Source organism: Acinonyx jubatus, chromosome B3 (genome assembly GCF_027475565.1).
Source record: "Acinonyx jubatus isolate Ajub_Pintada_27869175 chromosome B3, VMU_Ajub_asm_v1.0, whole genome shotgun sequence".
Classification (NCBI taxonomy): domain Eukaryota; kingdom Metazoa; phylum Chordata; class Mammalia; order Carnivora; family Felidae; genus Acinonyx; species Acinonyx jubatus.
In genome coordinates, this window is record NC_069386.1 from 110,478,322 (window position 1) to 110,505,843 (window position 27,522).

At 34.3% G+C, this 27,522-nt stretch overlaps 1 protein-coding gene and 1 pseudogene across 17 annotated transcripts in view; both read left to right on the forward strand.

Moving 5' to 3' along the window:
- The window catches only part of GPHN (gephyrin), a 618,401-nt gene that overhangs the window by 191,398 nt on the left and 399,481 nt on the right, over nt 1-27,522 (forward strand). The window lies entirely within an intron of this gene.
- On the forward strand, nt 8,068-9,190 carry LOC106971535 (phospholipid hydroperoxide glutathione peroxidase-like; annotated as a pseudogene).

Below are 27,522 nucleotides of genomic sequence, written 5' to 3' on the forward strand. Positions count from 1 at the left end.
TAATATGATTAAATTTGCATTTAAAATCAATTTAACAATGTTGAAGAAAATGAAATGTATGGAAAATAAAAGTTATGTCTTCTGTGGGCCCTAATAGTTAATGGTTTCTTAGAAAGAAAAGTGGCAGTTATCTTTGTTTTGTTTTTGTTTTGTTTTTGTATAGAACAAGAGAGTCTTAGGAAATTTTTTTCTTATCTGCCTTAATCCTGGTGTGATCTCCCACCAAGATTGTAAAAGCATTGGAAGCCTTTTGAATTTTTTGTTGGGACTTTAATTCATGAAAGCCCACCAGCTAGCTATCGCCAAGACTGTCATGTGCTATATCACTCCTGGTGAATTTAATTAAAAAAAAAACTTTATGTAATATTGATAAGCATATTGATTGCTGCAGCAAAGAAGGATAAACGCCATAAGAACTGGGATGCTGTTTTAGAGGGATTTAATAGGGATTTATCATAGGAGTTAGGCTTGTGCCTAAATGTGGTTCCCTTGCACTCAGTCTCCTCATTGCAGAGTCTGCTCGGCTCCACCTGGATTTCTTCTATTCCAGCAACCTGGTTATTCTCTCAAGACTTTCAACTGGAGATGATCAGAAGCCCATCTCTCTGGGATCACCGTCCTTCACTGCCTGAGTTTCACTGTTTGAATACCATAGTTTTATATATTTTGCCTGAATTTTTTTAGTTGTTTTAGGCAGTACAGAAAATCCAGTCTCTGTTATGCCATCTTAGTCAGAAGTCAAAATTCTGGAATTGTTTTTAAAAGAAAATATTGGGGGAGGATAATGTGTGGGCAGACAAAAAAAAAAAAGTATGCCAAGGCTTATTTGGAAGACATGAAAGGCCACAAAGCTTAAATGACAGAAGAAAAGTAATATTAAAATATTCAGAAGTAGTTTTGTAAAACTAGTTTCAGGAATAGATTTTGATCTGTGGAAAGAGATGCATTTTATCTAAGTTGTACTCAGTAATATTGATTAATATGCACTAAATAATTATTCCAAGGTTTAGAAAAAGTGCAGGGCTCAACAGGTGCACCCATCCATTAGTAATTGTGGTTACTTAATGAAAGTAAAATATTATTTTTCTTTACATTTTTGTGGTTTTAAAATATAGCTAGTAAGTTGTTAGGACATAAAAATGTATTGTGTTGTTTAGAACTTCTTAATAAACAGAACTCTATTTCTTTTGACTTGGGAATGTCATAAAAGATGATTGAGACACTAAGGGCATCCTGAACTGAGAAAGTTTGGGACTCTGTCATGTAGCCAATTTTTGTTTTTTTTAATTGCTTCAAGTGTAATTTCAGTCATTTTTGATGGCATTTTCCTGGAGATCTTGTCTTTGGCAGTCAGTATAGATAAGTTTTTGTTGGTAACTGATGTATAGAGTACTATGGAAGTACAGAGAATGAGAAGTATTATTTTCTGGGTGCTTACTATGCTGTAGGCATTATTTTTTAATCTCATCTAATACTTGACAACAATCCTGAGTTGAGTGTTATTCCCATTTAATAGGTAAGGAACCAAAGATCAAAGAAATGAATTATTTTGCTGAAGGCTACACATCTAAATGGGTGAAATTTGCATTTAAATCCAGTTCCAAAGCTTGTGCAGTTTTCATTGTAGAGGTCACATGATTTTCCTATTTATGGCAACCCTGTAATGAAGTCTTCTTGAAGTGATACTGAAGGTATTATTTTCAACTTAGGGAAGTTAATTAGATGGAGGATCAAGGGAACAAAAATTACTATGTGTTAGATTTGAGGATTGGAAGTAAGCACTAAAGATTAGATTTTTATGTTAATTCTTAGTCCCTATTGTACATGCTGGCTTTTTTTGCATCATTTGATGGATTATTAGATTTTTTAGTATTTTCAGTAACCTATTTCCATAGTAGACAATAGTGAGAATTGTTACAGTGTACACATAGTTATGTTTAGTCATCTACAGTTTATAGTCCATAGAAGTCTCATTATACAGAGTTAGTTTTTCACTGTGAATTTTTCATTTTGAAAGTGTTCTTACCTTTGTGCTTCTAGAACATAAAGACATTTCTTGATCCAATAAAAGACCTTTTATTATTTGTTATGCATTATCTCCTTCTGGAACTTTTACAGAATTTGGAATTATCTCAACCATTCTCCATATCTCTTTACCTCTGTTTTGAGTTTCTATATTTTTGCCTCTTTTTGTTGCAGTCTGTGTCATTTCTTAAGACTTGTCCTCCAGTTTATAAATTCTCTTTTCAACTATGTCTAATCTCCTTCCATCTTCTTTTTTACCAAATCCTAAAATATTATTAGATGTTTTATTCATGGATGTCCTGGCTGGTTATTTTCAAATCTGCTTAGATAGATTTCTTATATTTAGTACTTTCTGTAGGCACATTAAGTACATTAATGTTCTTTATCTCATAATTCTAATACAGTATTTTCAGGTCAGATTCTGTAGTTTGATTTTTCTACATATACTTCCTATGGTAGTTTTTTGTTTGTTTTGGAGACTTTTGAATGTGTGAATTCATCCCTTTGCAGGAAATGTGATTCTCCCATGCATGTGGAGGTAGTACCAACTCTGGAATTACCAAATTTTTGAGTGGTATGATTTTAGGTCATAAACCTACATAAGTGTTGGTTTGTGGTTATCAATTCTCAAAGGAGTCTTTTTTTCTCCTTTCATATCTTTCTATTCTACCTAGTTCCCAGGAGACAGGCATATATATCTGTAACCTCCCTGTTTGGGGTTTTGTTTATATTATGTTTATTTGTTTATTTTTCATAGTTTATGATTTACAGAGTCTTGAATGCGGATTTTAAATAATATGACTTCACATCCAGATTGAGCTCTAAATTCTGGGCCCTTAAAAATAGGACTCTTAATGACCAAACTGTAGGCCACACATCAGCAGATGCCACCAAGGTTCAGCAAATACTAGCCTTAGAATTCTTAACTATCTGGATTTCTGCCCCCTTTTTTCTTATAGTCTTTTATAAATTCTTTAGTTTTCAGTGAGCCCAGCCACTGAATAAATAAGTTTTTAAATAAGTTTTTAAAAACATATTTTAGTCAACTTTATTAGATATGCTATACAAGGGGGGGGGGGAGTTAACTAAATATCTTGGTCTGTCATTGTACATAAAGACAGCTCATTTGATTTTTTGTAATTAGTACTCATGGGAGTCTTCAGAAGCAAGTTACAAACTTTAGAACTCTTTCATGTGGATTTGCTGTTAACTTTACACAGAGGTGGAATTAGATAGAACTCTTTTCCCTGGCCATATATAGCCAAGTTACTCTTGATTTTCCAAGGAACATTTAAAATCACAAAATATGTCTGAAAAGGTATACTGACATGGTAGTGGTGTTAGGAAACCAGTTGTTACCTATTTTATATTCATTCTTGAATTTTATCTCAAAACAGTAACATGAAATTAAAGTTAGAAATTGAAGCACTGTTAATTCAAAACTCTTTTCTGTTTTATTTTAAACTGTTAAACTAAAACAGATATTCTTCCTACCCCAAAATAGTTACATTAAGAACAGTCTGTTGTCAACAGAAGTCATTCTATTATAGTTATTCTATTATAAAGGGTATCGTTTCTATTTAAAATGCTAAGCTACAAATATTTAGCCTTTTGAGCCATCTGCTCTGCTAAATACCCATAAGTATTTTAGACTAAAATCTGAAAAATGGAAATACTTCAAAACCTTTACATTGTTGACTTTTGATTTTGTACAGCATGTCTTATTTTGAGTAGAAATAGAATGATGTAGAAAGTTTACTTGCAAAATATTCCATTATCCTCATTAAAAAAAATAGAGTTTTAAACTCTCTTATAGAAAGGACCCTCTATATCTGGATGAAATTATTTTGTTAAAAATATCTAATGCTTTCAATAAATATAAACAAAAACTCTACTCAGTATATTTATTCCAACAATAAATATATTTGACTTCTTAAATTTAGAGTTCTGTTAGGTAAATTTATGTTTAAAATCATTACCTTGATTAAGAATCTTCTGTTAGAAATGTTTAGGAAAGTTTGTTCCCCAGCTTGTAATGAAATTTTAATAATTGTCTTTATAACTCCAGGAAATTAATTAATGTCTTCAATTAGCCATATTTATGAGTTACATGTTTTATTGAATACTTTATATTTCCTTTTTTTTTTAAGTTTATTTCTTATGAAAGAAAGAGAGTGCACAAAGGAGGGTCAGAAAAGGAGAGGGAGAGAGAGAATCCCATGCTGGCTCTGCACTGTCAATGCATTGCCTTACGTGGGGCTCAATCTCAGGAACCGTAAGATCATGACATGAGCTGCAATCAAAAGTTGGATGTTTAACTGAGTCACCTATGTGCCCCTATATTTCCTTTTTAAAAAAAATTTTTTTTAAATGTTTATTTTTTTGAGAGAGAGAGAGAGAGACAATGTGAGCAGGGGAGGGGCAGAGAGAGAGGGAGACAGAATCTGAAGCAGGCTCCAGGCTCTGAGCTGTCAGCACAGAGCCCGACATGGGGCTCGAACTCACGAGCTGTGAGATCATGCCCTGACCCGAAGTCGGACGCTTAACCGACTGAGCCACCCAGGTGCCCCTATTTCCTTCTTAAATAGCATTCTATTAAACTGTTAAACATGTGGAGAAAGCTTAGTCACCCTTACACTCCCTCCACCATCACTCATACAAAAACACTCACTCCCATTCCCAGAGGACTGGAAACAGGGAAGAATGAAGCATTACAGCTGGACAAAACAGGAGTTGAAGAAAATTGCATGAGAAGTAACTATGAACTGATTTTAGAATGAATTTATAATTCAAATTCAAATATCACTTGTACAAAAAACCTTAAATATGTGAATTTTGTTTATTGTAGGCCATGACTTCAGGTGCTTCTGAGCACCTGACAGAAAGAAATGTAAATTCTCTGGTGAATATACTTTACTTTTAAATTAAAAGAAATACCACAAATTATTTCCCAATGAATATGAAAAGCCCAATGAATATGAATATGAAAGGAAATAAGGTGCCATGAATGAGAATTAGCAGAAACATTAGACAGGTTTGTGCCATTTCATTGTGGTTTCTATTCCATTTGGACATGATTAAATATGCCCCTGAGTCTGTATAATACTTACTGCAGAAATTCATTGTGCGTGTGTGTGTGTGTGTGTATGCGTATGTTTATAATGTCCCAGTCCCTATTAGGATTCATTTCTGGAAGCAGTGGTAATAAGAACCAAGAGCCATGGCCTGAGGTTGAAGAAATATGTGGTGGAGTTCAAGCCATGCTTGTATTCTTGGTTGGAAGTTTCCTTTCAGGACTTTGAAAATGCCATGCTACTCTCTTCTGTCCTACAAAGTTTCTAATAAAAATCAGCTGAGGAAATCGTATGTGAGTTCTCTCATATGTAACAAGTTGATTTTCTTTTGCTGCTTTTAAGATTTTCTTTATATCTTTAGTTTTTTAAGTGTTTATTTTAATTCTAGTTAGTTAACATATAGTGTAGTATTAGTTTCAGGTGTAAAATATAGTGATTCAACATTTCTATACAATACCTGGTGCTCATCACAAAGGTACTCGTTAATCTCATCACCTATTTTACCCATCCCCCCACCCACCTTCCCTTTGGTAACCATCAGTTTGCTCTTTATAATTAAAAATTTATTTCTTAGTTTATCTCTCTCCCTATTTTGCCCTTTGCTCATTTGTTTTGTTTCTTATGTTTTACATATGAGTGAGATCATATGGTATTTGTCTTTCTCTGACTGACTTATTTTGCTTAGCATAATACTCTCTGGCTCCATCACATTGTTTCAAATGGCAAGATTTCATTCTTTTTGACGGCTGAGTAATATTTCATTGTATGGATATGCTACATCTTCTTTGTCCATTCATCAGTCAATGGACACTTGGGCTAGTTCCATAATTTGGCTATTATAGATCATGCTGCTATAAATATCAGGCTACACATATCCCTTTGAATCAATATTTTTGTATCCTTTGGGGAAATACCTAGTAGTGCGATTGCTAGATCATAGGGTAGTTCTATTTTTAACTTTTTGAAGAACCTTCATACTGTTACTACAGTGGCTGCACCAGTTTGCATTCCTACCAGCAATGCAAGAGGGTTCCTCTTTCTCTATATCCTTGCCAACACCTGTTGTTTCTTGTGTTATGACTTTAGCCATTCTGACAGGTATGAGGTGGTATTTCATTGTAGTTTTGATTTGCATCTCCCTGATGATGAGTGATGTCAAGCATCTTTTCATGTGTCTGTTGGCCATTGATATATCTTCTTTGGAATAATATCTATTCATGTCTTCTGACCATGTTTTAATTGGATTATTAGTTTTTTGGATGTTGAATTTTGTAAGTCCTTTATATATTTTGGATACTAACCCTTTATCTGATATGCAGATTGCAAATATCTTCTCCCATTCCATAGGTTGCCTTTTAGTTTTGTTGATTGTTTCCTCCACTGTACAGAAGCTTTGTATTTTAATGAAGTTCCAATAGTTTATTTTTGCTTTTGTTTCCCTTGCCTCAGGGAATATATCTACAAAGAAGTTGCTATAGCCGACATAACCAAAGAGGATATTGCCTGTGTTCTTTTCTAGGATTTTTATGGTTTCAAGTCTCACATTTAGGTCTTTAATCCATTTTGAATTTATATTTGTGTATGGTGTAAGAAAGTGGTCCAGTTTCATTCTTTCTTCATTTGTGTTGCTCTCCAGTTTAGCCAACACGATTTGTTGAGACTGTCTTTTTCTCATTGGATATTCCTTCCTGCTTTGTCAAAGATTAATTGACCATATAGATGTGGGTTCATTTATAAGTTTTCTATGTTGTTTAATTGATCTGTGTGTCTATTTTTGTGCCAATACCGTACCAGTCCCTAAGAGGCTACATTAATCATGTTTTTTTCCTAAATCAGTATTTTAGATGTAGAATTGATAAAGCAGATATTGAACTTGCAATTAACTATCATTAGCTATAAATTTAAAGAGTATTTTAGATTTGTCACATGTAATGTATTACTGATGTTTTGAATTGTAATATGCTAAAATTTAAGTGAAATGATGAGTTTGGAATTGGTGACTTTGGCTAAGAACATTCGTCATGGCCTGCAATAGTTACCACCATTTCCAAGGGCCATTTTCCTTAGTATCACTTCTCCACTATACTTTATGGTATCTACTACTCAGAATGTAGCCCCCCATATTTCTGACTTAAGGAATTTCTTAATATAAGGACACTTCTGTTTCATAGAACAAGATATGGATATTCTAACTTCTATTTTGTAAGGGAAAATTTGTGATAAATGTAGACAATATGATGAGTTATTGAGAGATCTCACCTCTTTTATTCTTGAAATAAGCATATGTAAAGCTCTTCCTGTTCACAGGCATATGTCTAGGTTTTGGAGTAGGAAAAAATTGTTCCTGATCTTAAAAACTTTATGTAGAAAGGTATAAAGCCATGATAATAAAATGGATCAAATAAAATAAATGCCAGAATATAAACAATACAAGATATTATACATCCACATTTAACTGATGTCCCCTTAATCAATTCACTAGCTTAACCTGTCTTCTCAATTGCTTATGTAAAACACACTGACAGATGTTCAAAATACAGTAGACCCTTGAACAACATGGGAGTTAGGAGCACTGACCCATTCGATTGAAAATCTGCATGCAACTTTGACTCATCCTACATTTACTAATAGACTACTATTAACCAGAAGCCTTAATGATAACATAGTTGATTAACATGTATTTTCTATGTTATATGTATTATATGCTATATTCTTACAACAAAGTAAGCTACAGAAATGAAAATCTTGGGGCGCCTGGGTGGCACAGTCGGTTAAGCGTCCGACTTCAGCCAGGTCATGATCTTGCGGTCCATGAGTTCGAGCCCCGCGTCGGGCTCTGGGCTGATGGCTTGGAGCCTGGAGCCTGTTTCCGATTCTGTGTCTCCCTCTCTCTCTGCCCCTCCCCCGTTCATGCTCTGTCTCTCTCTGTCCCAAAAATAAATAAACGTTGAAAAAAAAAAAAAGAAATGAAAATCTTACTAAGAAAATCATAAGGAAGGAAGCCAGAGCTGCTATGTGGGACTCTAGCTATCACCAGCCAATACCATATGCACATCCTGGGAAGTCTGGCACTATGCTCATTCCATGCATGAGTTGTCAGCCAAGGACATCAAGGGGAGCATAATTAAACTGAACAAGCACCGGGACTTCATGTGTATCATCACCTTTGTGGCCTCACAATGAGTCAAAACAGATATAAATTATACTCAGCTGGTTGCCCTGCACACCCTATATTCTAAGTGATGTTTATAGATCTTGGTCTTCTCTTGCAAGTAGTTCAGGAGGCAAAAACCAGGGGGTACTGTAGAGACCATCAATTTGCTGCTGGGTATAACATCACACTTCGTATGTACAACATGTATGTGAATGGAGACAATGACCACCTGCTAGAAGTGTATGAAAGTACAGCCCAAGGGGAGAAGAATCCTAGAACATGTCACCAAGTGGAACTTCACCAAGTTCTCTTGATAAGAACAGCTGTGTTGTTAAGTGGTATGGTCTCATGGAAGAGCCTCTGGTAATAGAGAAGGACTTGCCCTCCTACCTCTTGCTCTACAAGTGTGCACCCCCCACCAAAGCGCACCAACACCACCTGGAGTGTTCCACCTGGCAACCATGAGGGTTTGCCTGAAAACTAGCCTGAGCTTCCTGCTGGAGGAAGGTCACTTACCCTGCCTGGTGGCTTAGTGCCCCCCTCACCCCTAGGTCTCTTGTGGGAATACACAAGACAAATAGGGAAATGCAAATTCCCAATACAAATTAGAAATTAGGAAGAGAAAATACGTTTACAATAATGTAAGTAAAAAGTTGTTATTTAAGTGGACCCACATAGTTTAAACCCATGTTGTTCAAGGATCAACTGTATACTAAACATTTGCCATTAGAGTGCTAGGCTACTCTCTAGGATAATTCCCAGCAGTTGACATTTATACTTCTAAGAATCAGTTGTATTTATCCAAAACCATTTTATGCCAGTAGATCTTTTTATTGTAATTGCCGAGTTAAATGTTAAAGATTTTTAAATAAGTGAAAAATTTATTTCTGTTTCTATAAACTTGGGGAAGATTATAAAGTTGAGTTACTAAATATTGTTTTTAAATTAGATATGGTTAGATTATATATGAGGTAAAATCAGAAATCTATTCTAATGATTGTTTCAAAAGAACTTATAATTACTTAGTCTAGGTGTGGCTAATGAAAGAAACCTTGTGCAACCTCCAATCAGAAGGCCCATACTCAGAGCAGATCCTAGTTCCATATCAAAATATTGGTCAATAGATAATCATTTATATGTATTAAGGTAAAATAAACCATGTAATTTATTGTTTTTATGATTCGTCACCTTAACTAATTTTATTGGTTAGTCAACTAGCACACCCATGTTGAAATAGCTTTCATAGTCAATGAAACAAATAATGAATTCTGTATTTTGTAATGACTTATGCTTCATTGTTGTATGAAGGATCATCAGAAAAGAGTTTGACTATTAAAGAAGTGTGAGACTTTTCTTTACCAGTCCTGTCATTTTTCTTTTCTTCCCCTTAGTTTATGTCTACTTAGTCCATATGCCTTTCTATTCACTGAATGCTAGTACTTTTTGTGGCCAGTTTGGCAATTACTTCCTATAATAATAGTAATCATTAACATATACGCATAACAAGAACATCTACTTTGTTCATTTTGTTATAGACAATTTATGGCAAGTTAAAAAATATGCCCAGTATTATCTCTTAAATTTGATATCTAGTCTACATTTTATCTAACAAGATAACAAAAGCATCATGTTCAAGTAGAATACTGGAATAAAAGCCAAGAGATATGATTTCTGTGCCTCTATGCAGTGTTATCTGGGATAATCTTGGACAAGGCACTTAATTATATTTTTATTTTAAAATGGAGAATTAAACTAAATTACTTCAGAAATCTTTTTTTAATAAAGCTTAAATAAAATAACCCAAACAAATCCAATATACTTTTTATAGATTATGAGATTTTTCAGAAGGGATTTCTTGGTTGGGTTTCACTTTTTTGACACTATTGTGATACTAAAATCAGACGTAATAGCTGTTTTCTGAATCTGCAAATATAAAAAGTACTAACACAAAGGTGATGGCTATAGTTTCATTGGTCCAGAAGGAAGGAAATTAATTTGGGAGGAGTAGAGAAGATGGTTTCAGTGCTTTTTATTTCTCTTTTTTTTTTCATTGTTTTCATTTTTTTCTTTTTTTTTTTTTTTTAAACAGAGGTAACAAAGGGGCATTTGGGTGGCTCAGTCGGTTAAGTATCCTAATTGACTTCCACTCAGGTCATGATCTTGTGGTTCAGGAGTTTGAACCCCGCCTTGGGCTCTGTGCTGATTGGAGCCTGGAACCTGCTTCAGATTCTGTGTCTCCCTCTCTCTCTGCCCCTTCCCTGCTTGTGCTCTGTCTCTCTTTCAAAAATATATAAGCATTAAAAAAAATTAACAGAGGTAACACATTGGCTTATAATAAGGTCAGTGTACACTTTTTTTGATAGGAACAAAATAAAGTTTAACATGTCTCAGTAAAATTCTAAATGTCATTGACCTTTTTATATTTTATCTATGTGGAAAATCTGATGATTAAGTCCACAATTTAATGAATTTGAGGTAGACTGAACATGTTCTAAGACTTCATCATTTTGATCCTTCTGTATTACTTCCCCATGTTACTATTACTCCTAATTGTGCAACATAGCTTTGGCTAGATTCCAGCAAGCCAGGCGAGCTGAAATAGTTGTCCTAAAAATAAAATTTTTGTGGTTGTGGCGAGTCATTTGGCTGATTTTCTAATTTGGTTGAATTTGGATCATAATTAATTATGTGTTACTTTGATATCAATGTCAGATAAATAGCAGAAGAACAGTAAATAATGTTGAAAATTTTGTGGCACTCACATTTTGGTCATGAACTTCTGAAGGCTCCTAAAAGAAGCATTGTCCTATAGTAGATTTGTCTTATAACACCTATCCTTTCATTTTTTTTTTCATACTAGAAATGCACTCTGGTTAGAGGAGAGATTAGGGCACCTTCCGCCTTTTGCAAACATGTGGGTGTTTATGAATCACAATTTGAGAACTAGAGGTCTATAGCAGTGTTTTTGCAAGTATGCTCTTGTACTGTCTGCATCAAAATCACCTAGAAAGCTTGTTTAAAATGGGTATTTCTGGCCTTCATCTAAAGCCTTTTGAATCAGAATCTCCAGGAATGAGATTCAGGAATATAGATACTAACAAGCTCTCATGTGGCTCATATGCCCACTTAATGTAGAGTATCTTGCCTTAAGTATATTTTGTATCTTGAAATATTATCTAATGATTATAGTATATGCATATACAGTTGACAGGTGTTTGAATTGTGTGGGTTTGTTTCTTTTTTGATTAAATTAAATTTAACTTAATATATTTTTTAAAGTTTATTTAGAGAGAGAGAGAATGAGTGGGGGAGAGGGGCAGAGAGGAGGAGGGGAGAGAGAGAGAGAGAGAGAGAGAGAGAGAGAGAGAGAGAGAGAATCCTAAACAGGTTCCATGCTCAGCATGCAACCTGATGTGGGCCTTGATCCTATAACCCTAGGACCATGACCTGAGTTGAAATCAAGAGTCAGACACTCAACCGACTGAACCACCCAGGTGTCCCTGTGCAGGTTCCCTCATATTTAGCTTTTTTTCAGTGAATATTTGGAAATACTTTGGATATTTGTGACAATTTAGAAAAAGTTACAAACTGTGTAGCTTAGAAATATTGAAAATTTTAAAGAAAAAGTTGGGTGTGGGGCACCTGGGTGGTTCAGTCAGTTAAGCATCCAGCTTTAGCTCAGGTCATGATCTCATGGTCCGTGAGTTTGAGCCCTGCATCGGTATCTGTGCTGGCAGCTCAGAGCCTGGAGCCTGCTTTGGATTCTGTGTCTCCCACTCTCTCTGCCCCTTCCCCACTCACACTCTGTCTCTCTCACTCTCAAGATGAATAAATGTTAAAAAAAAAAAAAGAAAAACATGTTTCACAAGTATGTAAAATATATAGACAATAGTTTCTTTTATAATATACTACCGTAAGTATACACAAATCTATTATTAACTTTTTATTAAAACTTATCAATACTTATACACACACTTACAGACTGTACATGGCAATATTTGTAGTTGAGAGAAATATAGACAAACATAAAGTTGCAGTATTAAATCATAATTGCACATAACCACTACATACTGTAGTACTGTAATAGTTTCATCACCACCTCATTGCTATGGCGGTGACCTCAAGTATTGTGAGTTTCCGCTTAAAGTACCATGTGATGCTAACCATCTAGAGAGCTTATCCAATGAAAGGCTTATCACACTAAAAAGTGGTCTCTTGGGGGCGCCTGGGTGGCTCAGTCAGTTGGACGTCCGACTTCAGCTCAGGTCACAATCTCGCGGTCCGTGAGTTCAAGCCCCGCGTCGGGCTCTGGGCTGATGGCTCAGCGCCTGGAGCCTGCTTCCGATTCTGTGTCTCCCTCTCTCTCTGCCCCTCCCCCGTTCATGCTCTGTCTCTCTCTGTCTCAAAAATAAATAAAATGTTAAAAAAAAAAAGTGGTCTCTTGTAGTTCTCACATATTTTTATTTTTTATTTTTATATGTAGAGAGAAAGAGTGTCAGCGGGGGGGGGGGGGGGGGGGGTAGAGAGAAAGAGAGAGAGAAGCCCCAAGCAGGCTCCATGCTCAGCGTCAAGGTAATAGGATAACAGGAGAAGCAGCTTCTTCCAACCAAGAGGCATCAGACAAGTTCCCAGGTGCCATTAAGAAAATCATTTGAGGAGAAACCATATTTGCCTGAACAGGCTTTTATTGAAGACAAAATTGTGCTATTCTGGAAAAAAAAATATGTCACAAAGGACATTTGTTAGTAAGGTAGAGAAGTGAGCACCAGGATTTAAGGCAGGAAGAGATAGGCTAATTCTGTTCTGTGCAAATGCAGTTCAGTTTATGATCTGGACTGCCCTTATCTCTAAAGCTGCCAACCCCCAAGCCTTGAGGGAAAAGATAAACACCAGCTGCCAGTCTTTTGGTTGTTATCCAAGAAGGCCTAGATAACAAGAACTCTTATTCTGGATTGGTTCCATCAATGCTTTGTCACTGAAGTCAGGAAATATCTTTCTAGTAAGGGACTGCTTTTTTAAAGTGCTTTCGATATTGGACAGTGCCCCCTGGTGACCCAGAACCCCATGAATTCATCTACAAAAGATGTTGAAGTGGTCTCTTTGCCCCCAAATATGACGTCTCTAATTTAGCCTCTATATCAGGGGGTCATAATGACCTTTAAATGTTATTACACAGTACTGTATGTAAAGAATTGTCAACACCATGGAAGAGAACCCTGATAGAATATCACGAAAGTCTGGAAGAATTAGACCATTGAAGATGCCATCATTGGTACATGAAAAGTTGTGGAAGCCATCAAGCCTGAAACCATAAATTCCTCCTAAGAAAACTATCCAGATGTTGTGCATAACTTCACAGGATTTACGATAGAGCTAATCAAGGAAATAATGAAAGAGAATGTGGATATGGGGGAAAAGGCAGGTTGTGAAGGGTTTCAAAATGTAGATCTTGGAGAAACCCAAGAGCTAATAGACAACACACCAGAGAAATTAACAGAAGATGACTTGATAAGTGCTTCCAAAACAGTGTCAGATCATGAGGAACAAGACGTAGAAGAAGTGCCAGAAAATAAAATGACTTTAGACAATCTAGCAGAAGGGTTCAGATTATTCAAGACTGACTTTGACTTCTTTAATGACACGGACTTTGGTATGAGCACTGAAACTAAAGCAAATGGTGGATGAAGGATCAGTACTGTATAGAAACATTTTTCGATAAATGAAAAAGCAAAAATGTTGGACAGAAATGATAATGTATTTCCATAAAGTTACACTATTCAGTGTATCTTCCTCTCCCACCCTCTACTTTTTCCACCTCTGCCATCCCCAAGATAGCATGGCCAACCTCTCATCTTCCTCCCTCTCCTCAGCCTACTCCATGTGAAGACAAGGGTGAAGATGTTTATGATGATCCACTTTCACTTAATGAATAATAAATAATCATCATGGTGTAGAGTCAATAAACTTACCTGTTGTGTATGCAAGTGTCTTCATGTGAAAGTCTAATAACTATACAGGAAGAATTGTATGAGATACTTTTGTGTCATTATAATCCTCATCATTGCCTAAGTATTCATCATGTACAACACTGTGTGCAAGTCTTATATGGAAGTAGATGGCCTATCCTTATTTAGGCATTAAGTGAGTGATTTTTAATACTGTATAAAATTATGATGTGTTCTTTTACTGTTTTATGACTTTGCTTCCAAAGAATTAGATTACCGTATAGTATGCCTATCTCACATAATTGGAGAAACTGTACATCAGCCTATCATAGGTAAGTGTTTTTTTTTAAAAAAACTAATGTTTCCAATATCATGAATATGACTAATACTGTATGCCATAAAACTTTTATAACCATTCATAAGTGTATAGACTAGGCTGCCATAAGCAGTCATATTTGATTACACTAAGATACCACAAAGCAATCATATTGCTGCTTCTTTGTTTTCAATGCAGGAATCATTATGCCTGTAAATAAATAGGAATTTCTTTTTCACATTATCTTTTCCTTTTATTAAAGTTTATTTACTTATTTTGAAAGAGCGAGAGAGAGCTCATGCACAAGCAAAGGAGAGACAGAGAGAGAGGGAAAGAGAGAATCCCAAGCAAGCTCCTTGCTGACAGCCACATTGAGGGGCTCTAACTCAGGAACCATGTGATCATAATCTGAGCTGAAATCAAGAGTTGGTGCTTAACCGATTGAGTCACCCAGGAACCCCTTATCTTTTCATTTTTGATGTTTAGTGTGGGTAATACAACATCTACAGTGCCTTTTATCCTATCATATTGCTGTAGGTACTGATATGATTCATCTTGCAAACAGATGCAAACTTATGGTATTGATAAATACAGTATAGTACTGTAAATGTATTTTCTCTTCCTTATGATGTTTGTAATAACGTTTTCTTTTGTCTAGGTTACTTTATTGTAAGAATACAGTATATACTACATATAACATATAAAATATGTGTTTATTGACTATGTTATCAGTAAGGCTTCTGGTCAACAGTAGGCTATTAATAGTTAAGTTTGTGGGGAGTCAGAAGTTATACATGGATATTTGACTGTGTTGGAGGTCAGGTCAGCACCCCTAATCCTGCATTGTTCAAGGGTAAGCAATAATTTATACATAAATGTACACAGAAAACCTGGAAGTGCATGCTAACAATTTTTACAGATGGAATGTTCAATCAAAAAAACTTTGGCGAACATTGATCTAGATATACACCATTCAGTATGGTAGCCGACTAGCTACATGTTGCTGTTGAGCAGTTGGAAAGTGGCTAGTCTAGACTGGGATCTAATTATAAAATACACATCAGATTTTAACAGCTTATATGGATGTAAAATATCTCCTTAATAATTATATAATTGACTACTTGTTGAAATGATATATTTTGTTATATGGAATCAAGTAAAATATATTAAAATTAATTTTACCCATTTCTCTTTACTTTTTTTTTTTCCAATGTGGCTTCTAGAAACTTTAAAATTATGGGGCGCCTGGGTGGCTCAGTTGGTTAAGCAGCTGACTTTGGCTCAGGTCATGATCTTGGGGTTCGTGGGTTTGAGCCCCACATCAGTCTCTGTATGACAGCTCATAGCCTGGAACCTGCTTCAGATTCTGTCTCCCCTCTCTCTCTGCCCCTTCCCCACTCACGCTCTGTCTCCACCTCTCAAAAAATGAATAAACATTAAATTTTTTTTATTAGAAAAAGAAAGTTTAAAATTATAGTGTGGTTATTAGCATAGATTTCTATTGGACTGCACTGGTCTACAGCTTACAAACATTGACTAGGGAATTAGAGGCTCTCAATTTCTTCACAGTTCTTATTTATTCCTTTACTCATCTGAATAATGAAGATGGTAGATATTTATAATTAGTATATAGCTCAAGTCTAAACCAACAATTGTTATGTCATTGGGAGAGATTAAGAGATTAACATATATTAATGAGATTAATGGGAAGATCAGTGTCAATTTTAGGAGCCTGCTAAGAAATTCTTAGGAGCTACTGAACTTAAGTATCTCTTTTATCCTTCTGTAAGTATAACTGCAAAATCATTACCAACCAATTGGACCTTAAATTTGGAGTTTTACCAAATATTTGTGATATTGTCAAATTAAAGTCTTAGAGGATTACTTAACACTTGAATAATCTGACTGTAATAACATCCCTGAATAATTGCTTTTAAAAAATTATAGTTCAATAGTTCTGTGGGATTTTTAAAAATAATAGTTGTCTAAATTAAATATCATGTGTCACTGTTGTGTCTGATCAGTGGGGTTTACTGATTTGTCACAAATTTAGATGAATTCATATATAAGTTAACTTTTTACTTGGATACAGGCACAACCTAAGTTTTTAAAAAGTGATTTTATTGGTTTTATCAATTATATGTTTTATATCTTCATGCATTTTTGGTAGGGATATACTTTTAAAAGAAAAGTACTGGGTTTGTCTTAATTTCCTGCTGAATCTCACATTGTAAAATTTCTTAGAGTAATCATGAATGAGCTTATAAAATGAGAAGTTAATTTCTGTTGTCTATTCAAGGTACAGTCCTTGGTCCAGTGTCTTTGACATCTAGGACTTCTTTTTTTTTTTTAATTTTTTAAATGTTTATTTATTTTTGAGAGAGACAGAGACGGAACGTGAGTGGGTTAGGAGCAGAGAGAGAGGGAGGCACAGAATCCGAAGCAGGCTCCAGGCTCCAAGCTGTCAGCACAGAGCCCAACCTGGGGCTCGAACTCACGAGCCGTGAGATCATGACCTGAGCCGAAGTCAGTCGCTCAACCGACTGAGCCACCCAGGCGCCCCAGATCATCTAGGACTTCTTAAGTAATGCAGTATTTAAGGTCCCACACTAGATCTACTCCATCAGAATTCAAATGTTTAAGTGTAAGATGTGCTGGTGTTGGTTGTCACCTGCATGTCTAGATTTCTGCTTAGACTGCCATCTAGTGACAGGTTTACAAAATTTATGCAACTAAGAAATCTATTTTTCTGTTTTTCTTCTCGAAGTAGTAAAATATTTTATATATTAAAAAACCATAAATTTAAAAGGAAGATATTACTTTTTCCACATGTAGTCCTATACCAGTTCCCTAGAGACACTTTTAACTATTTCAGATTTTAGTCATTTTCATATTTACCATCATAACTAAAAATGACAGTCGGATTCCTTTTTCTAAGTCTTAAAATGTAAAGAATATTTATGGACTTCCTGCTCTAAAAGGTGAGGAATTGACTCACATCATCACATCTTTCCCTGTCCCCCCTTTTGATACTTATGTTGATTTAGTTCTTTGATGGGATTAGTTTTTTACTTCACCTAATATGCATCCATTTCTTTCAATGTAAAGTTTAAACACCCTCTCTTTACTTCACTTTCTAAATCAATATCCCATTTCTTTCTTTATTTTTCTTCTTTTGTTTCCCAGATTCTGTCAACTTTGCCATTACTTTCATATTGTGAAGATCTCTACCCTTTATATTACTTTTTTAAGAAAATTAATTATTTTTAAAATTTACATCCAAGTCAGTTAGCATATAGTGCAACAGTGATTTCAGGAGTAGATTCCTTAATGCTCCTTGCCCATTTAACCCGTCTCCTCCCACCCCACCCCACCCCTCCAGCAACCCTCTGTTTATTCTCTATATTTAGAGTCTGTTATGTTTTGTCCCCCTCCTTGTTTTTATATTATTTTTGCTTCCCTTCCCTTATGTTCATCTGTTTTTTATCTTCAAGTCCTCATATGAGTGAAGTCATATAATATTTGTCTTTCTCTTGTCTCTTGTCTTTGGAGTTGCAAATGGGAAGATTTCATTCTTTTTGATTGCCGAGTGATACTCCAGTGTGTGTGTGTGTGTGTGTGTGTGTGTGTGTGTGTGTGTGTGTGTGTGTATACACCACATCTTCTTTATCCATTCATCCATTGATGGACATTAGGACTCTTTCCATACTTTGGCTATTGTTGATAGCACTGCTATAAACATTGGGGTGCATGTGCCCCTTGAAAACAGTACACCTGTATCCCTTGGATGAATACCTAGTAGTGCAATTGCTGGGTCGTAGGGTAGTTCTATTTTTAATTTTTTGAGGAACCTCCATAGTGGTTTTGATTTGTATTTCCCTGATGATGAGTGAATTGAGCATTTTTTCGTGTCAGTTGGCCATCTGGATGTCTTCTTTGGAGAAGTGTCTATTCGTGTCTTTTGCCCATTTCTTCACTGGATTCTTTGTTTTTTGGGTGTTGATTTTGATAAGTTCTTTATATATTTTGGATACTAACCCTTTATCTGATACGCCATTTGCAAATATCTTCTCCCATTACATCAGTTGCCTTTTAAGCTGCCTTTTAGTTTTGCTTACATTACTTTTTAGAGCCATATTAAATCATTCATTGCATACATTTTGGCTGATTGCTTTTGAAATAACAGATACCTTATTAGGTGGTGTGGATGCTGTGGTGAACATTTAACTATGTAATGTCTGCCTTCATGGGGCTTATAATCTAGTCTTCCATGCTTTGTTAAGCATTGATTCTAAAAATTGTAATCTAATAAATTGTATGTAAATGTTTATAATTTTTACATATTCTTTATTGCAGAACCAGGTGATATAACAAGCTTAATAGATAAGGAATTGTAATACTACGTCCCCTAACCCTCTGCTACTCAAAGAAGAATGTCAAGATTAAATGCATTCTCTCTTCCTATACTCCATGACTTCAAAATAATGACTCATTTGTATTTGTTTTATATATGGATTGTGACTTTTTAATAGTTTTTTTAGAGGCTTCTAATTGCCTCTCCTCCCCCCCCCCCCATAGTGTATGCTGTTACCCTATCATTAAGTTTCTCATTTTCTCATGTATTACTCTGGTGCACATTTTCATCTTTATCTTCCCAGAGTACTCTGATTTTGTCCAGAGACCGTTTGCTCTCTAGACCTACTACACAGCTATTGCCGTTTGCTTTATTTTCATTACACTCCTGAGACAGCTATTGATTCTTGAATTCAGTTTTAGTCTTAGTGGATTATATCTTCAAGGTAGTACTTAATAAATGAATTAATGTATGTAGGAGGTAAAGTATCTGAGTTCCGGTATCATTGAGAAAAGGTTTTATTTTCCCTATTCTTAGCTGATACTGTGGTTGGTTGTGGAATTCCAGATTCGAAATCAATTGCCCTCAAAACTTTAAAGCAATTCTCCATTGTTGTCTAGTGTTGCTGGATTTCTTATTTTCCTTCTCTTAACCGTTTATTTTTCTAACTCTGAGAGATCTTTTCTTATCTGAAATTTTATGAAATTGCATGTAATAACATGTTTAGTTATGGCTCTTTTTTTTGTTCATCCTGTTTGGCACTTGATAAGTCATTTCAATTGAAAGATTTGTCTTTCTGCTTTTGGAAATTTTCCTCTTTTGTTGAATTGTTTTCACTTGCTATGTATTTCTCTTCTTTTTCTAGAACTCCTACTCAACAGATGTAGTATTATCTTTTCTATGCATTCTGTAGTTGCTGGCTTGCCTTTACTCTGTTTTCAATGTTTCCATCTCTTTAGGAGTGTTATTGGCCTATAATTCATCTTTGTCTACTTTTCTTGCCTGGTTTTTGTTTTCATATCAAGGTTTTACTGCTTATAATTAAATGAATTTGAGATTGTTTTATTTCCTTCCTTGTTATTTTTGTCATTGTACACTTGTATAAGACTAAAAGCATTCATTCTGTGAAAGTTGGGCCTTATGCTTTGTTAAGATATTTAACTACTGATTCAGTTTTGAATGGTGTTAGTACTATTGAGACTCTCTCTTTCATCTTGAGTATGTTGTAAAAAGTTATTGTGGAGTACCTGGGTGGCTCAGTCAGTTAAGTGTTTGACTGTTGATCTTGGTGTTGGTCATGATCTCACAGTTTGTGAGATCAAGCCCCACATTGGGCTGTGTGCTGACAGCGCAGGGCCTGCTTGGGACTCTCTCTCTCCCTCTCTCTCTGCCCCTCCCCTGCTTACTCCTGCTCTCTCTCAAAATAAATAAATACAATTTAAAAAATAAAAGGTTACATTGTTACTGGAATGTGTCCACTTTGTTACTGTTCAAATTTATTATGCTAAAATTGTTCATACTAACCCCTTGTCTTTTGAAAGCTGGCTAGATTGGTAGTTCTGTTTCTTTTTTATTACAAATATTACTTATTTGTATCTTTTCAAAGTTTTTTTTTGGTGTGTTGGGTATTTCATCAGAGTTTGTCTATTAGTCTTTGAAGGATCATAGTTTTTTACTTTAACTGATCTTTCTCTGTTGTATATTTTTTATTAAATTTTGCTTTTATATTTTGTCATCTCTTCTACTTTCAATTTATTCTCTTTTTTATTTATTAGATTTCACATTAGTCTTTTTAATTTTCTTCCATTCTCTTTTCTATTGCACAGTTTTATAACTTTAAATTTCAGCTTACAGAATTTGATATGCAGCCTTTTCATTAGTTTTGTTTTTGTTTAGTCACAAGACTTATTAGAAGAATGTGTTTATATTTCCAAAATATGTGACTTTTGTGTTTATCATATTATTATTGACTTGTATTTAATAATACTGTGTTTTGAGAACTTAGTTTGTATCCTTCTGATTCTTTGAAATTTGTGGAGCCTGTTTTATATACCCAGCACCTAACGTTAATGGCTGGTACTTAAAGGCATTTAACATCTGTTTAATGAATTAACTAAATCCTTTAAGGATGAATCACATAATATGTCATCTTTTTCTTTTTGAAATCTTATTGTTGAAGGAGATTGGTTGCTAATCTTAGCTGTACATGTAGTACATTTTTTCTTTTTTTCATTTACTTCATATGTCATAACATATAAAGAGATATGTAGTTTAAATAATATCTAGAAAGTTGGGTTAATATGCCAGAAAATTAGAAGAGTACCTTGAGATTTCACTGGCCAGCTTTGACCCAGGGGAATAAATACAGTTTTAGTGAAAATGATATTTCTGTGTATTTCTCAGATATGCCCATTGTGTATACCATTTATTAAGCCTGCAGTTTCAATATAATACTTAGAGTGTGCTTTATATCTCACTCAAATAAAGTATTTGAGGTTGCAAATGAGTAAGTACTACAGTCACATACTTTTGCCAAAAAGCCATAGCCAAAAATGCTACTTTCTCCTTCTTTGAGGGCCAAGATATTATCCCAAGCATTTTTTAGGAAAAATACTATACACACAAATCAGTTAATCTTATATGAGTGGCCAATCTGTCCCCCATCTTGAAGAATGTTATTAATTTCTGTTCTTACATATTATTATCTCCTTTTTTCTACTTTCTTTGAATTTATTCTATTCTTTTTTATGTCTTCAATTGCACTTAAGGTCCTTAATTTTCATCATGGCTTTCAGTAATTCAAACAGTGAATTAAATGGTCAGATCCAAAGTTATAAGGCAAGAAAGTCTGCCTCCCCCACAACTCCTTGCCTTATAACTGGATTTGATGAGCTCACTTGCTGTTACTAATGCAATGAGACTCCATGTATTTGCTTTCTCTCTTACATATCCACCATCCACTGACAACATACTGTGACAGTTTGTCTCAAGAAAACAAGAAACTCTAAGGACAGCCACCCCTCAGCCAAGCCCTCTCTGAATCAGATAACATGCCAGTTAGCCACATATTCGTGAATGAATCCAGTTGAGCCCAGCCTAGAAAAGGTATTATTCAGCCAGACCACAGATTTAGGGGAAACAATAATTTATGCTTGGTTTAAGCCTCTGAGTTTTAAGGTGACTATTGTGTATTATATTATATTATATTATATTATATTATATTATATTATATTATATTATATATTGTATAATATAAGCAATAGCTGATACAAATATGTCTGTTCTGCTGAAAAAATGTTTTAAGGCAAGTTCTATTCCGATTTTTTCTTGTATCATTAATTGATAATGGAAACAAAAGATACATCTCTATCTGTTGGTCCAACAGGAAAATAGACTATTACATTATTGGTCTTATTCATTAGACTATGTTAGCAGAAGCAATCATACCAAGGTAAAAAAGTAAACTAGCATTATGTTTTTAAAAATGTTATCAAAATATACTTTACATAAAATTGACCCATTTTTTAAAAATCTATGTAATTCACTAGTTTTCAGTATTTTTAGAGTTTTGCAACAGTCACCACAATCTAATTTTGAACTTTCCTGTCACCCCCAAAGAAATCTTTGTGCCCATTACCAGACACTTCTCTCCTCACCTCCCCAGTCCTATTCTATGCAACCACAAATCTACTTATCTGTAGAGATTTGCCTATTCTGGACTTTTTATATGAATTGAACTATACAACATGTGGAGTTTTTTGTGCGTGATTTTTTTTTTCACTTAGCATGTTTTGAGGTTAATTTATGTTGCAACATGTATCAATACTTAGGTTCTTTTTATTCCTGAATGGTATTCTATTATATGGACATACAAGGTTTATTTCATCAGTTTATGGAAATTTGGGTTATTTCCATTTGGGGCTCTTATTATTAAGGTTGCTATTTGTATGGATGTATGTTTTCATTTCTCTTAGGTAAATACCTAGGAGTAGAGTTGTTGGGTCGTGGTACCTCTATGTTTAATAGTTTTGAGGAACTGTTTTCCGAAGTCATTGAACCATTTTACATTCTCACCAAAAATTTATGAGGGAAAACTAGTAGCAATTTTAATTGTATTCAATATTTACTTGTGCTGTTAGAGAGTTTAATGTCATAACAGAGTGATAATAACTATTTCTGATTACTGTCTTTTATATATAAACTGTTCTAGGTTTTAAAACCAAGAATAATAACATCCAGAATAATAACACCCTTTGTAACTACAGTTGTTGTTCCTTCTACTTGTAATTCAAGTATTCATGACAGTTTGGCTTCCTTTTTTCTTTTTCTCTTGATATAGAATTGTTTTCTTAGTCTAATCTAATCTATCTCTATAGTATGAATATATATATAATGGATATGTGTATATAATGGAATGGATAAATTACAACTGTAGATTCCATTATTAAGGTGAACCTTATATCTTCCTTTTGGGAAATTGGATATATTTGGTTGGCAGTTGGTACCTGAGAACTAGGATTGGGGTCTTCAGTGTAAAATCAAAAAGCTCTTTCTCTCAGCTCACTCCATGCCAGGTTGCAGGGGCTTTCTTGCAACCCTTCTCCACGTCCATACAGCTACTACTCTTACATTGTAGTTACTGCTAATTCCCTTTACGTCTTTATTGCTGGGTGTAATGGCTTACCATCATTGCTAGCTGTGTGGTATTACCCTATTGCTTGGTGGTTTCCCTGAGCCTAGTTTATAACTTTATTAAACTCTCTTCCTTTACTGAGTTTGAATATGCCATCTATTTCCTGCCTGTGCCTTTAATTAATAAGAGCACAATCGAAACCTTTAAGATTATCTGATGATAGGGTAATGTTTCTTCCATAGTTTAGGAAATTGACTGGTCTGATTTATCTAACTTGTATATTATTTAACATGTAATGAGATGATAATGGAAACTCTCAATATGTTTAGTATAGTATATGGTTGATAGTTTTCATTGGAAGTTCTCATATTGTTCCATAAGGTACAGAATGTGATGCCAATAAGACTTTAATTTAAAATTGATAACTTAAAATTTTGCTAAATGTATTTCTCTGTACATTGACTAGTATGTATAACTTATGCAATAGTATAAGAAATGTGTGAGATGGGCCTTTTAAAATATGGTCTTAAATCTTTTCATGGTTTTTAAAAGTAATAAAATAATATAAATAAGATCTTATTTTCTACCACAAATCTATAAAATTGTTTAAGAACTACATGTTATTTTATACAGTAATTTTGTTTTACCTAGACTCATTTTGTGTCCATGGAGAAATTAAATTACAATAATTTATTTCCTTCATTAAAAAATTAAAATGTATTTGACCTTTGAAGGCTGTCATATTTAGAGAAGTTGTCATATCTCAGGTGTAGCTGTGGCAAAGTGCACTTTCCTATGAATCAATTATAAAACCTAAGTGGATGTTTTTATATTTGTTTTTCTTGTATTTTTTTGTAGAAATGTTTGAAATACATTATCAGTCAATGTAAGGAAACATTTGGCCATATTTGGACAGTATATTGACCTATAGCGCTATATGAAGAAAGCCTGCAGCCAAATAATGCATTTGTCACTGGAGGTTAAGTAAAAAAAAATGTAATTGGTAATTTTGTAGTCTTTCAATTTTAGTAGAAATTAGAAATCTTTGTCTCTGATTTTGTCTAAAACAATGCTGTTGGTTTGTGACATCAGTTTCTAAGAATATGAAGTTATAGAGGTATAGAATATCAGGGAGAGTTTCATGCAAGTAGGGTACTTTCAAAATTTCAATGATATTTCCCAGTAGAGATTAAATGTAGTAATTAGCTTGATATTACTGACTATATTTGCTCAATATAAATCTATTACAGTAAAACTGAATCATAAGGGTTTTAAATGAGGTTTGCTGCTAAACTAAACTTTCAACACTGATCTAGCTTTGGGCAACTTTTCAAGCCTGTCTCAGTGCTTGAAGCCTCATGAAAGTGATCAAGTGGTTCATGAATAGTAGACACTTTTCTAAGAAGCTATTCAAGGTACCTTCCTGTTATTGGCATAGTTTCCATGTATTCCTAGCTCTTTGGGTAGTAGGCTTTATAGAGCTGTTTGTTATTTTCTGGTGATCTTTTTCAGATCTCTTTCTGTGTGAATTACGATTCTGCAAAATGTTACATTGGTATATGGCTAGAATCGTTTAGTCACATTATGGAATATAAAAAATTTCTGTGACCTGTGAGCATTATCAACCAATGTAGAGATACAAAATATATCTCTACCCAAATTAACGTACTTTTCTTTCTTACATGTTAAGTGTGAGCCAAGAATATAAAGGTACTAATTTAAATACTGTGTACTGTTAGGCTCTAAAACAGGTAAAAGGAAAAGGGTAGTTAAAAAGAGAGTCTACTAGAATGTTTGGGCTGGTGAATGAGCCAAATACATGCCAGAGTTTACCTCTTCATACCAACTTATCACAATTAGAATTAATTTTTCTTTGTACAACTATCTGTTTAATGTCTCCCCTTTATTATAAATTGTATGAGCACAAAGATTGTCTAATTTTCTCCTTTATCTCCTGTCATAGCACATTGTCTGGCATATAGTAGTAGTTGCTCAAAAAAGTATATTTATGATTTTGAATGTTTAACTCACAAGTTAACTTAAAAATATTTGTAGAGTTTGTCGATTTACTCTGCATATGATATGAATGTTCATTGCATATTGACATGGAAATATCTAACAGCTACCAGTTACTTAGTTTTATTTAAAATTTACAAAATGGCTTCACACTTTTTTATTATTTGTTGTCGTAGTAACCCTGTGAGGTAGATGATGGTATTTTCTGTTTTATAACCATGCAATATGGAGTTTAGAAAGAGTAGATTATTTGCTGCGAGGACACAAAGATTTATAACTGACAGATCCTAAACTTGAACCATTTGTTTTTATTATCTCTTAGATTCTTATGTTTACTTTTATCATATACCCAGTTCTTCATTAACTATGGGATGGTTGCAAAATTAATACATATAATTATCATTAGGATATACAAATAAGTAAATGAGTACCTTTGATTATTTCACATGTTCTGAGAATAGTAGTCATCACTGATAATGAACATGAAATTTCATAAGTCTAGGTTGTGTTTATTTAAATCCGAATCACATAAAACAAGACAAAACAGCAATATTTCCAAATTGTGCAAAGCAGGAATAGAAATATATGGCAATTAATGAAGAAATAGCATATAGTGGTCTTTGAATTACCTAAAATACTTATTTTTCTTGTCTATACATGCTTGAGTTCAACTCATTAAATTTCCTCTCATTTTTTTAAAAACCAGTATAATCAGCAGTAATACAAAGGGTGAAAGGAAATAAAAACCAAGTAGAGACAAGATATGTTAGTTGAGAGTGAGTGTGTGTGACATGGTGTGGAGAATCTAGCAAAAGCCATACTATATGAAAAAATAAAATTTAGTGGTATATTTTATTTGAACTGAAAGAATCTCTAAGAATAGAGATATTCACTCTAAGATCATCTTTTTTGGAAGATTATGTAAACATTATCATGAATATTGAATAATAAAGTATGCAGTAGTGAGTATACCTATGTAAAAGGATCTATATGCATATGTGTGTGTATTTGCATACACAATTGTTTTTATATGCCTAGAGGAGCATCATACAGGAAACTAGTATATCAGGGTAAGGAAGAATTTTTACTATACTTTTCCTAACTTTGGAATTTTTTTACCATATGAACAATTATTTATTCCCAAAAAAATGAAAAATAATGATTGCTTAAACAAGTTAATTTTTCTTTTTTTTAATATGAAATTTATTGTCAAATCGGTTTCCATACAACACCCAGTGCTCATCCCAACAGGTGCCCTCCTCAATGCCCATCACCCACTTCCCCTTCCTCTCACCCCCCATCAACCCTCAGTTTATTCTGTTTTTAAGGGTCTCTCTGTTTTTAAGGGTCTTCCTCCCTCTCTAACTTTCCCCCCCTTCCCCTCCCCCATGGTCTTCTGTTAAGTTTTTCAGGATCCACATAAGAGTGAAAACATATGGTATCTGTCCTTCTCTGTATGACTTATTTCACTTAACATAACACTCTCCAGTTCCATCCACATTGCTACAAAAGGCCATATTTCATTCTTTCTCATTGCCAAGTAGTATTCCATTGTATATATAAAGCACAACTTCTTTATCCATTCATCAGTTGTTGGACATTTAGGCTGTTTCCATAATTTGGCTATTGTTGAAAGTGTTGCTAAAAACATTGGGGTACCAGTGCCCCTATGCATCAGCACTCCTGTATCCCTTGATATTCCTCTATTGAATTCTTCAGTTAGTGTATTTTTTCAACTTTAGGATTTGTTTGTTTTTGTGTTAGTTTTTGTCAAACTTCTCATTTTGTTCATGTATTGTCTTCTTCATTGTCTGTTTTCTTATAGTTAACTAAACTTTTGTGAGAGGATTATTCTGAATTCTTTGTCTCATAGTTCATAGATCTCTATTTCTTTAGGGTCAGTTATTGGAGCTTTATTAGTTTCCTTTGGTGATATCTTCATTTTTCATGATCCTTGATTCCTTACATTGGTGTCTGCACTTTTGAATAATGGGGCTTCTCTTCC